This window comes from Callorhinus ursinus, unplaced genomic scaffold (genome assembly GCF_003265705.2).
Source record: "Callorhinus ursinus isolate GAN/ISIS: 27379988/994484 unplaced genomic scaffold, GSC_fseal_2.0 scaffold41, whole genome shotgun sequence".
Taxonomy (NCBI): domain Eukaryota; kingdom Metazoa; phylum Chordata; class Mammalia; order Carnivora; family Otariidae; genus Callorhinus; species Callorhinus ursinus.
In genome coordinates this window covers 8,411,237-8,424,123 of record NW_027397103.1, presented here as the reverse complement: position 1 = coordinate 8,424,123, position 12,887 = coordinate 8,411,237, and the positions used below count along the sequence as shown (strand labels likewise).

The following is a 12,887-nucleotide window of genomic DNA, read 5'->3' as shown; positions in this document are numbered from 1 at the left end:
TATGCAAAACACTTAAAAGCACAGCTGTTCTGGTTGAAACCAGGATGTGTGTGTGGGGGGGGCAACTCAGGCCTCCTTTTCACTTTACCAGGGGCCTCTAGGGGGCCCAAATTGAGGCAGAAAACTAACAGGGTGGCAAAAACAGAGGCCTTGGAGTCAGACAGACCTGGGATTGCATCCCTGCCTCTGCCACTATCTAGCTGTGAACTTTGGGGTTTCATTTCACATGCTTGAGCCTCAGTCTTCTCATCTGAAAATGGGACCATAAATAGCAACCACCTCAAGCACTTGTGCAAACTGGAGATAGTAAGTGTCAAGTGCCTAGCATAGCGCACAGCAGGTGTCTAGGCATTTAGCAGGTGGTAGCTATTTTGATTTCCTAAGGGAGATCTGGATTAGAGACAGACCCTTTTAGAACGTGTGCCTAAGCCTGGAAGCTGTGCTGTGGGGTAGATGTTCCTTGGGACTAGGAGCCAAAAGACCTGGGAAATATTGGGTCCTCATTCTACCACCAGCTCCTCTGTGACTTTAATCCCTATCTCCCTGAATCACTCTAGATGTTTATTGCCTACTATGTACCAGGCAGTGTCCTAGGGGCTGGAACATAGGCCCTGGCACCTGAAAGGCCTAAGTTCCGGACTCAACTCTGCCACTTCCTAGCTCTTTGGCTGTGAGCAACTCACTGCCCCTCTCTGGTCCTCACTTTCTCCATGTGTAAAGTGAGAGGATTGAACTTGTGTCATAGGGTCTTCCCAGAAACGATCCAATGAGATCCTGCCAAAAAAAATTGTAGAACGTATTTGAACTTTACTCTCAGAGAGAGACATTCTGAGCCATGGGCTTCAGCATCATACAACCCTGGGTTTGAATTCTTTGTCTGCCACTTACTGCAAGGGACTTAATTTCTTGAGGCTCAGTTTCCTCATCTGTAAAATGGAAGTAATAATAGTCTCGTCAAAGGGTCATGGCGAGGATTGAAGGAGCTGGTACATATAAAGTTTGCAGGAGAATAGCTGGGGCAGAGTCAATTCCCAATAAATGATAGCTGCCATCGCCACTGCCACCACCATAACCATTGCCATCATCACCATCATTGTGATCACAATGACCATGAACATCTATAAAGTGAAGCTCTAAATGATCGCTAAGACCCTGCCATTTTAAGTCCTACTTTTCCAGGGGAGAATTAAGTGACAAATGTAGTAGCTCGCTCTGGGCCATGTGAGTGGGACACTTTAGAGGAGGGTCCCCAGTAGAGAGAGTTCTCCTTTACTTTTCAGGTCTAATCAGATCTTGGTCTACTTGAAATTTCCTTTCCTTTTCCCATAGTAAGCAAGAACAGGACCCTTGAGATCTGGAACACTGGAAGCTATGGGAATTAACGTCTCTTTGTATATTTCTTCTTTTCATGGTTTTATTTTCTTGTTCATACAGTGATTTCACTTCAGATCTTTTGGGGGTGGGTCTTTGGCCGAGGCGCAATTGTCTGATTTAGACCTCCTATAATGTCCCAACTTCATCCCTCTCACACCACATGCTGAAAGGTGAGGCTTGGTGCATACCATCCTGGGTTGGCTATCAATTCCTTTCTCCTTCTGTCAAAACATTTGAATTGTAGGAGGTTATGATATCCTAGCAGCCCACAACTTTGGTGTTCTTATTGTTGCTTTTTATGTTTAGGAAAATTGGATAGTCATATCCTCATTTTACATTTGGGACTTGGAGACATTAAGTGACTTTTCCAAGGTTGTATGGGGGCCAGAACTGGTTCCCAGAAATCTGTCAAATGCTTATTCAACTAAGCCCCTTAGAAATTTATGTTCGTTAAGCCTTTCATGCTCTGAATTCTGAGGCACTCAAGATACAGGTCAGAAATCTGAAGCAATGTGAGTGAGGCCAAGTCAGCTGGGCTGAGTTTTGGGGGCAAAAACCACTTGGAGCCTCCCACACTGGGGTCAGACTCTTCCCAGCAGAGAGGAACAGTGAAGGTCTGGGGGTGTGTGTGGGAAAGGGGCTGTGAACGCACAGCTCCTGGCTCTGAGAGTGAGCGACAATATTAGAACAAGTGTGTGGTAGGTAGGCTGTCACTGACTTCACTGTGTGATGTCGAGAAGTCCCGTCCCCCGCCCCCCGCTTCACTACTCCCCCTTCTTTGCTCAAACCATCCAATAACTTAACTTCGCTGCCTGAAGGTTCACTTCCCGCCCATCCCTCCGCCGCCCGCCGCATCTTAGCGCTGTCCGCGGTGCTGATCGCCAATCTCTTGATTGCTGTTTCCACCAGCGGAGATCTCTGGTGCGCCCGACCTCTCCTCCTGGCCTCCCACCTCTCTTTCTCCAGGCACCTCACACATAAATCACGGGTGGGAGGCCGGCTTGGTTCCCCCTGCGCCGGGAAGCTGCTGCCCCCTCCCTTGCTCACACGGGGTTTTGCAGCAGTGGTGGCCGCTGCCACTGATTCGGGCACTGGGGAAGCAATTGATTCGTCTACTGCCAGCAACCTGGAGTTGCCTACGGGGACGCGGACAGACAACAGAGAGAAAGAGAAAGAAAGAGAGAGGAAGGGGGTGGGGGGAGAGGAAAAACCTTCTTCATCCATGTGGAGGGCGGTCTGAGGGAGCCACTGTCTTTGCCTTGTCCACAGACTGGTCTGAGTTTTCTCTTCTTCTGGCAGTGGTATTTCTTTTCGTCTTGGTCCTGCATGATTTAGGGGTAGTTGCTGTGTGTGTGTGTGTGTGTGTGTGTGTGTGTGTGTGTGTGTGCACGCGCGCCCGTGCCTGTGTGCATGCCGGCGCTTTGATTTTATTTTGGGAAGAGTAGGGGAATCAGATGAACTATTTTCTTTCAGGCACCTCCACTGAGCTTTCAAACCAAGTCATTGGGAGTTAGTGTCTTCCCACCCCGGAAGGGAAGGGAGGAGTTGGCAAGAATTTGGCTCACCCATTCCGTCTGCAGTCCTCTGGTGTGGAGGTAAGTGCTATTCTTCTAAATTGTGTAAATGGGCTAAGGGTATTGAGATCCCAGTTGGGATAAGGTGTGTACATGAGCTGGTGGGATAGAGGGTAGGTGGGGGGGAGGGATGTCGAGGAATGACCACATTTATTTGCCCACATTCCGCAGTGTTTGATCGCCTAAGCGGCACCCTAAAGCTAAATGAGATTTCGGCTCAGTGCCCGGGGAGGGGGTAAAATATGCTCCTGTTTTAGGCAATGCGATCAAATTTGTGGCTTCTGCCCAATTTACCCTCTCCCTTGCAGCAGAAGCTGTTGAAAGTAGCCAGCAGTTCTCAGAGTGGATTAACCCTTCATGGGCTGGCCAGCCTGCATGGAGGGTCTCTGGATGTTCTGCTCTGTGGGTGGGCACCTTGGCCCTGGATGAGAGAGGGTCAGCTGAGGCTGAAAGGTTAACCCTTGCTGAGGGTCACCTAGGCATGCCAGGCGAGGCTTACATAGGACAGGGCTCAGACTGTACCATCTTCCAGGTATAGCTGAGTGATTCAAGTGTAGTGATTTTTGCAAGCTTGACTGTTCTAAGCTTCTTGAGATGGGAGATCTGGGAGCCATGAAAGGACCACATTTTGCTTGGAATGAGTGGTCAGGCAGCCCAGAGGGGAGCAGGCAGCAGCCTGCTGAGCAGACGATGTTTTATTTTCACAGGTGGTGCAACCTGTAAGTGATTGTATGGGTGGTGCATCCCTACACCAGCCTGGGGGACTCCATCCTGAGCCTGTCTCAGAGTAGACAAAGAAGGGAACAGAGTTTGTTCAGATTCTGGGGAAGGACCCCAGTTTCCGGCTTTGGATCTGTTCCAGGGCAGACCAAACCCCGCTCTGGTTTCTTTCTCTGAGATCCCGATGGGATAAGCTTGCACCAACCTGTTAGTGAGTGGGAAGTCGAGGTTTCTTGTCACTGAATCCAAAAACTCACCTTTAATTTTAAAACGCCTTTGCTGCTAATCTATGACCCGTCAAAAGGAGATTTCTCTTTGTTTTCTGTTTTGATTACATCTACCTTTCTGGAAATGAATGTCCTTATTTTTAGCATCTTCACAGTTATCTCAGGGACCACTTCAGTCTTCTGCACCCCCAAGGATTTCTCTGTAGGATCTTGTTCTTGGAGGTGGGAGGAATAAACATCAGCCCCAGAGACTGGCAAGCCTGAAATGTAAGCAGGGCCCACTCAATCATTTTCTCGGGTCCCGGAGCCAAGTGGGGATGCCGAAATCCCGGGGCATGTGCCTGCTCAGGGAGAGCATGTGAAGCAGAGGGGGTGGGCTGCTTGGTGGTTAGTGTCAAAGACGGAGTCCTCAAAATCCCACGCTTTTCTCACTGGGTGACCTTGAGGATTCTCAAACTAAGTTGCCTTAGTTTCCTCCCTGGGAAGCCTCAAGTAGGAATGACTGACATGCAGAAATTTGGTTCAGATAAGAAGCCACGAGATCTGGCCGTGGGTGAAATTTAAAATATTGAACTTTGGCATTCACTGGTCAAACTGGATGGCTGGGGCCCTGGAGTGCTCTTAGGAGTTCTCTATTGTGCTAAGTGTTAACCCTTTAATTGCTGGATTGTGGCGGTGGGGGGGTGGTACTAGGAGAGTAGCGGGGAGCCCCAGGGGCCTCAGTGCAACATCACCATCTGGTACAAGAGTGTTTCATTGTTTTAACAACTGGTTCAGCCATGCAGAGCATGCATGCTAGCCCAGCTGAGGTTGCTGGGGCTGGGTTGTTAACATGTGGGTGCTTTGAAAACATCTCCTTGCTGCTTCTCAGCCTTACTTCCTTGGGGGTGGCTAAGATCCAAAAGGCTGCCCTCCCTCCTCCCCCATCACTTTTGAAATGGTGCATTGTGGTGCACCAGGGAGAGGGAAACAGAAGCTTCTGGAAGGAGGCTTGGGCTTGGACCAGGGGACCTGGGTTCCGGCCCCAGCTCTGCCTCCCCTTTCTGGGCCTCAGTTTCCCTGTGTGTGCAATGAGGCAGATGGTCTAGGTGACTCCGGGTCCCCTTCCAGCTCAGGTTCTGTGACTGTGTGATAGGAGTGTGTGTGCAGGCATGCTTCTAGGAAGGATGTGTACTGTGTTTGGGAATTTATCATGAGTGCTGAGGAGGCCTGTTTGGGGTGAGTCAGGACTGGGGGTCTCTTGTGAGAACTTTGCTAAGTTCCTAGAATCCTGTGCTCAGCTGGAGAGGGGTCTGCTTTATTCGTGGCCTCAGATACATAGCCATACAGATATAGTAGCATTTGAAGGCTCTATAGAGACTTATCCCAGGGGTGGCAGCAAGGACCCCTTTGAGAACCTCCACTCTGAAAAGATGCGTATCCACACAAACACACAATACCCAGGGACTCGTGGACCCTCCCTAATGCTCATCTGAGCACCTCAAGTTCAGAACCTCTGATCTAGTCTGACACCTTCAGGGGGGCCCAGAGAGGGAAAGCAACTTATCTAAGACCACACAGTACATCATGGCCGAGCGACATACACATCTGCTGTCATGAAGACAAGGCATCATCCCTTTCCTCCTTGCTCAGGCAGCCCCCACTCTCCCCACCCAGCTGGTACAGAGGGAGGACATTCTGCGGTGTCTCTCTAGCCAGTGCTGGTGATTGGGAAGCATAGCTGTGGAGACAAATGTGGGCATTTCCTTTCTCACTGGTGGGAGAGATGCAGCCCCCGGAGGCTCTGCAATTCTAAAAGGTGGCCTGGGAAGACTCACCAGCTGGCTCTCCCTCTCCGCCTTTCCTCCTATAGCTCGTATACATTCAGGCCACCTGTCCAAGGCTATGAGTTCTTGTCGGGTGGCTGTGCTGGGCATTTATTTGTAGGATGTGGTATTTACTCTTTATTTACCCCCCCACACGTGGGTCATAGAGAGTTTGTGACTTTCTACTAAAAACCATCATGACATTCAGTCCCATCTCCTGTTCTTTATCCCCTTTGAGTGGGGAGCTGGTCGTAAAGGCAGATGAATCAGGAGTTGATGTGAAGACCACGAGAAGCAAACAGTATGGTAGATTTCTGTTAAGGGCTGAGGCTGTAACCTGGGATAGAAAGATATCTGGGACCCAGTAGTTGTAGGCTAGAGCCAACAAACTTAAATTATTCAGCTGCCACCCAGGATGGAGCTCCCCTTATGCTGGGACTGTGAAGGAGTTACCACAGAAATGGGCCCCTCCCCTTCCTGTTCTCCACCCCCTTCTGCCTTCTTAACCAGCTGTCTGAGGGGCTGCAGTGTGGGACTCTGGGAGAAGCCAAACCTGAGTTCAGTTGTGACTCCAGCGCTTCCTTGCTGTGTGACTTCAGGCAAGACCCTTAACCTCTCTGAGCCTCAATTTCCTCAGTTAAGTATATTAAGGTAGTATGGCATGGAAATAGATCTCTTGGGTTTAGATCCTTCCAGTTGGGTCACTTCACTTCTCTGAGGCTCAGTTTTCCCTTTGTAAAGTTGAAGATACTAAAGGATTTAGGAAAACTTTGAGTTAATGCTTGCAAAGTACTTAGTACTGAGCCTGGGGGGAGTAAGTAAGCAACATACATTAGCCACGGGGATGATGTTGGTGTTGGTAACAGTGAAGTCACCCTGGACTGAAACAAGATTGGGGGAAGGTAGAGGAAGGTGAATCCTGTGGGCCAGCTCTGCAGCTTTGGGGCCCAGGAGAGAGAAGACAGGGCCTGGAGACAGGAGACTTCTGGTCCCACTTTTTCCCTCTGTGGTGCTTGTGCAGTTGGTGGTGGTCCCCGGAACCTCAGTTTCTGCATCTGTGAAATGGGCATCATGGTCTCCTTTCCTCGAAGCCCATTGAAGCCCTGAGGAAGCAGACCCTCGTGAGTGTGGTGGTCAGGCCCTGGAGGACGGGATCTGGGAGAAGCCCTACCAATTCTTCTGTCTTTTGTTCCTCCACATCCTTGGGAGGTTTTTGCTGAATCATTCCAACTCACCAGCTCAGAGCCCGTGAGTTTTTTCTAGGAGACCTGAGCTTTCCCTGCCATGGTGCTAGTGCCTAGGGCTTTGGAGGTGCCACAGGCAAGATCCTAAAGGGTCAAGGCTGTGCATCTCAATTTGTAAAGTCAAGGTTAGCACACGGCACTTGTTTAGCGGTGACCTGCATGCACACAGGGATAAATGAGTGGAACCTCGGTTGACTAGTGGACAGGTCAATTCGAGGAGGTGCCTTGGACCTATGATCCAGCCCGAGGTCTGCATACAGTAGGCACTTAGTGTTGGTTGGTTCTGATGAGTCATTGGTGCCGAGTTTAGAAGGACTTGGCTTTCATCTTGGATCTGTTACAGGTAAGGCTGGGCCTTTCTCTCCTCCTGCCAGAGCATCTTTGACACTCATGTACCATGTACTTCTTGAGTACTTACAGTACACCTGGCACCATGGTGGGTATTGGGAATAAAATGGTGACAAAGACACCATCTCTTTTGGGACTTAGATTAAGTAAGTGGCTGCCTACAACATGTAAGCTTCGGGGGGTGGTACACAGAGAGGGCTTCCTTAGTCACCCTTTTTGGGGGTGTTTTCACTTAACTCAATGACATCTGAAACTCCATTATTAAAGCTTTGTTTTTTTGTCTGAAGGCCTTGCTCTTGGACAAAGAGCAGATGCTTCGGATGGGATAACACATCTGGCCTTATTAGTCATTTATGCTTTACTGAGGAGGAGTTGGAAAATCCCTTCCAAAAAGTGAGGGGAGAGCTGTTTTGGAGTGGGGAGTGGAGTCTGCGCACACTGAGCTTGCAGGTTAAAGAAGGGACAAAAGGCAGGAAAGGCACGTGTTGCTGGATTCACCTTCTGCTGGGGGTAGAAAGCTCTCGATGTCTAAGAGAATCCAGGATAGATTCTTGGGATATGCCTTAGACCCCCTCCAGCAGACACTCTGAGTGCGGGGCCTTGAGACTTGTGTTTTTACATACCTCCACTGCTATAGATAAAGGAGTGTTTTTGAAATGCAGAACACTTCTACAGGTGTTAGTTATAAGAGTTCTAGGTGTGTTGCAAGCCTCAGACTTTCTCCAAAGGTTCTCTCCCCCATTGCTCACCATTTCCCAAGGGGCTGAGCTGGGTAAGATTCAGGCCTGTTGCCTCCCCAGCGCCCACCATTTACTCTCTGCCCCTGAACCCGTTTCCCACAGGAGCGCAAGCTTGATCTAGCAGTGTTGACCCCATTCGCTGCTAACTTCTGAGCACCCCACGGGAGGGGGGCGGGTGCTTCTTTCTCAGGCAGGACCTAGGGACTTAGGCTACCAGATGGCTCCGGGGTGAGGCAGCGGGGATCAGCCAGCTTTCTAGCCTGGCCGGGCCTTCAGGGTTTGAGAGAATACAGCCGGTTCTTAGCCCAACTTGCTTTCCATCTGGGCCAAGGAAGTGTGAGCCTCAGCTGTACCAAGGTACTGGGCTGCCGAGTGCAATGGCACCGTGGTTTCCTTGAAGTCATTGTCTTGCTGTCATTAGTTTTAATGACATAACGCATGGTTAAATCTCATTGTAATGGAGTCGTGTCAGACTCTGGCTTAGTAATCCAGTTAGTGAGCAAGATAACATGCCTCAGGAAGCCGGGGGTTTTTGCCCACCCTTCTGCAATTAATCAACGAGAGGAAGACCATCTGACGGCATCATGATGATGTGTGGTTTGTGAAGGGTTTATTTGGAGAGCCAAGGGGGAAAGTCTCCTCATCTCTCAATATGATCTGAGTGAGTTCATTCAGTTGCCTTTTTCTTTCTTTTTTTCTTCCTTTCTTTCTCCTCTTTAATGCACCTACACAATGACAGGCAGCAACTTGTGAATGGAGACAGCTCTCAGTAAAGAACAGATTATGTAAGCATGTTCCGGTGCCAGCCGTTGATGGCGGGGTGGCGTTCCGGGGCTGCCGAGAGGAGAAATGATTTCTCGAAGTTTATCGGGAGGCCTTCCACACGAGGTGCTGCCAAAATAGCATCTGTGTGGTCCATTCTGGCCCTCAGCCTGCCCCTTGTTCCTGTCCCTGGCTACCTGTCAGCATTTTCCTTTGTCACTCTAGCGCTGCTGTGTCCCCAGATCTCTCTCTCTGGGTCTCTCTCCCACTTTGAATGCCCCTGTCCCCTTGCCCATCTCTCCCACCCTTCTAAAGTCCCTTGTCCCATCTCTCCTGTGTCCCTGCCTGTCTCTGTCCCTCCTTTCTTCTCCCCACTCTCTTGCCCCTGCCTCATCTCATGTTTCTCTCATCTGTGTAGATATACTGAGTGGCTTGTGAAGGGAAAGCATTTGTGAGCCCCCGAGACCCCGAGTAGGGTGACCAGCTGTCCCAGTTTGCTTGGAACAGAGAGGACTCTTCGCATGCCAGCCTCTCTGTGGTTCAAACTGGAAAAGGCTCGGGCAAACCAGGACGAGTCGGTCATCTTATCTCTATGTCAGATGCTTGGAATATTGAAGAGCTCTCCAAAGACCAGAGACGTGGCTTTCTGGGGGAGTTACCTGCTCTCCTACTCAGGGGGAGGGATGCAGTGGTCTCTGGAGCCCTCCCCAGCCTTCACGTTCTCCGTATGACTCTAGTCAGACCCTCTGCCTGGGTCTGCAGAGGCCAGTGGTCAGTCAGGGGCAGGGGGCTGGCTCCCTCCTCCCTCCCTGCCCCTTCCCCCTGGCAAGACTGACCACCCAGCTAGTCATTTGCTCATTTGTCACAAGAGGGGCTCAGTGAGAGATTGTAGATGGTTCTACGCCAGACGTTCTCACACTTGAGCCTGTGTCAGAATCCCCTGAAGGTTGGTTAAGGCAGGGTTTCTGATTCTAGTGGGACTAAGATGGGGCCCAGGAATTGGTGTGTCTAACACATTATTCCCAATGATGTAGTTACTGCTGCTCCAGGAACCCCACTTTGAGAACCGCTGCTTTTGACCAGTTCATTCCCGAATATGTATTGTTCGCTACCATGTGCCAGGCACTGCCGTAGGCACTGGGGATTCAGCAGTGAATGAGACAGAGTTCTGTAGCCCTCCTAGAGCTGACAGTCTAGTAGGGGACAAAGGCAGTAATTAAGTAAACACATCAACAAGATGATTTCAGGAAACGATATGACATGATAATGAAAGACAAGTGTTAGGTAAGGGGGGGCTAATTTAGTTATAAAAGGGGGGGCTAGGGGAAAACTTTGAGAGATGACAATGTTTGGATTGAAAGCTGAGTTTCTAGAAAGAGCCAGAACAATCCAGGCTGGGGGAACAGCAGTGCAGAGGCAGAGACAACCGTGGTGTCTTGAAGGAACAGCAAGACCAGCGTAAGAGGGGAAGTGGGGGGGGGGGGGGGGGGAGGGGGGCAGTGAGGGGGGTGAGGTGGGCGGGGGGCTGGGGGCTGGGGGCTGGGTCATGCAGGACTCCAGTGCAGGCGAGGAGTGTGGATTGTATTTTATTTTGGGGGAGGGTTCTCATCAGGAACGTGACATGATCTAATTCACAATCTCGGTCATAATCACTTTGGTTTGTTAGTGGAGAAAGGACTGCAGGAGGCAGGGGTGGAAGCCGGGAGACCAGAGAGTGGGGGCCCAGTGATGGGGCCGTGGACCAGGGAAGAAGGTGGTCAGATTTGGGTGTATTTTGCGGGATCACAGACAGGTCTTATGGAGGGATAAGATGTGGGGGTGCAGGAGGAACCAGGGCCCACTCCCGGGGAGACAGGACCTGTTCTTGGCATTGGTGCAGCACTTGTGATTCTGGGGATCACAGAAGGGGCCTTGGCTGCAACCAGGGGCCAGTGACTTAAGAAGCAAGGGCAATAGTGTGTGCCAAGCTCGGCGGGGGGCGGGGGGGGGGCTTTCAAGGAGATTGCAAATGCTCCTTCCATGCTCGCTAAAATGCACCATCCCTCTCTCCCCAGAGGAAAAGGCAGCAGCTCAGGGTTTTTTCTCTCATGAGCGGGGCTGAATTAATCTGCCAGTGCTAAGCAACATACTGGTAGGGGGTCTTTCTGCTGCTGTGTCAGGCGGGGATGTGGCCGAGTATTTCTCCCAAAGGTCTACAGATGGGGGAGCTCTTGGGAAGGGCTGCTAGGCAGGAGGGAAGACACGAGTTCCTGGCGTTGGCAGCATTCCCTCTGATCCTTAGAGACCTCCATGTTGTTCACCAGAGCTGGTGAGCCCCGGCCAGAGGGGGTCATCAGCATTGGCATGTCCCAGAAGCTCCACGCAAGATGACCCACCCCTAGAGGGGACATGCAAGGTACAGACCTATCACACAGCTCCTGCGCTTGTCACAAAGAGACCAGCTGGCCATTTCTTTAAATTTGTTTTTTTTCTGTTGTTTTTTCCCCCCCTTCAGGAGGGTTTATCTGGCTGGGACTTACGTATTCTCTGTCTTATCTGCAGGGGGTCTGGGCGCATGTCCTCTTCTGAACACTCCATGCCTCTTTGGAGAGCAGTCCCCAGGGAGAAATAAATAGTGCTCCCATGCTGGTGGCCAGGAGGGGGCTTTGCTTCTGATTATAGTGTGAAGAGAGCTGGCCTCCTTTGGAGCTTCTCAGGTTTCCACCCAGAACTCATCTGCTTTGTAGATGAGTGCGGAATTTTTGTTCTGGCCCAGGTGCGGAAAATGGAGTTCTTTTTCTCATTTCCTACGACAAGACCACCGTTGATCCCTAAAGGTTTCTTTCTCAGTTTTTCGTTATTTTTTCTCTTTATCCACATAGGCCATTCCCCTCCCCTCACAGGCAGCCCTTCTATCCTATTTAATGGACATCTCTTTTGTTTGTATATGCACCTTCAAAATATGGACTTTTAACTTATATAAACGGTATGTTCTATAAATCTTCCTGTTGCTCATTTTTTTTTTTACTCACCACCGTGTTTTTAAGATCCTTCCATATTACAAAACGTACATCTAGTCCTTTGCTTCCAATTGTTGCTATAGTCCCAGCCATAAATACCCCCACATTTAGTCCCAGCCATAAATACCCCATTCTCTTAGCCTGTTAGCTTCCTTCCAGTCACCTGGACTATATTGGGACTTTCTTGCACTAACCAGCTGGGATTCAGAACACAGAGACTTATTTTAATAAAGATTTAATAGTCATCGGGGAGGTGTGGGGAGAGGCTTCGCTGTTTAGCTGTTGATTGTTTGCTCAACAAACACTGAGCACCCACTCATGATGCCCTATGGGTAAAGAGAAGGAGGCAGTGGTGACATTGGTGGGGTTTGGAGCCCGGCACAGATATGAGTTTGAATCAGACTCTGATACCCACTGGCTGTGTGACCTTGGGCAAAGTGACTTTGCCCCTCTGAGCCTCAGTTTCTTCTTCTGTAAAATGGGGAGAATGATAGTATTCATTTGATGAGTTTGTTGAAAGTGAAGTGAGAGGCTGTATGTCATTGCTTTGTGTGATAAAACTTTTTTGGCACCCTGTGAGGAGGGTTGGATAGATGTTTATATCCCCTCCATGTTCTGATGTTCTGCTAGATCTACCGTGTGTGTGTGTTTGTGTGTGTGTGTGTGTGTGTGTGTGTGTGTGTGTGTGTGTGTGTGTTGGGGAACAGTTTCCTAGCTGAGGCCGAGACAGTGGCCACCCTGTTGAGTAGTTCTTTTCCCATCTATGTGGAGAGCCCCTGGTCCTGTTCCAGAGTCAGCCACACGAGCCGCCTCTGTGGGTCCCCAGGCCCAGGGTTTCTACTCTAACACTGACGTGGCCTCTGGAAATGGACTGGTGGCAGCAGAAAGGCTCCTGTTGGTCCTGAACATGGTCAGAGGGTAAAACACCGTAGAAACTGGTAGTGGGAGTCTTCAAGTGGCCAGAGAGCACCCCGCCGGCAAGGACCCCCTCAAGGCCCTGGGACTGAACAGACTCCAGCTCTGGAAAATTCTTCCTCTGGTTGTCATGGCAGTGGGTGTAGGATGGGAACCTTCATCCCCATGGGGCACCAAAA

General features: G+C 50.3%; 1 protein-coding gene across 9 annotated transcripts in view; it reads left to right on the top strand.

The window, feature by feature from the left end:
- The window catches only part of RPH3A (rabphilin 3A), a 274,212-nt gene that overhangs the window by 170,855 nt on the left and 90,470 nt on the right, over positions 1 to 12,887 (top strand). For 3 of the 9 annotated variants that reach the window (XM_073881096.1, XM_073881089.1, XM_073881093.1), the window contains exon 2: positions 2,848 to 2,969. The exons of 3 other annotated variants lie outside the window; for them this stretch is intronic. The gene's annotated coding sequence lies outside the window, so the exon portion shown is untranslated. Of the gene's footprint in view, positions 1 to 2,188; positions 2,296 to 2,412; positions 2,676 to 2,847; positions 2,970 to 12,887 lie in introns of those variants that run through there. 3 more of the 9 variants (XM_073881091.1, XM_073881092.1, XM_073881090.1) reach the window with 3 other exon arrangements.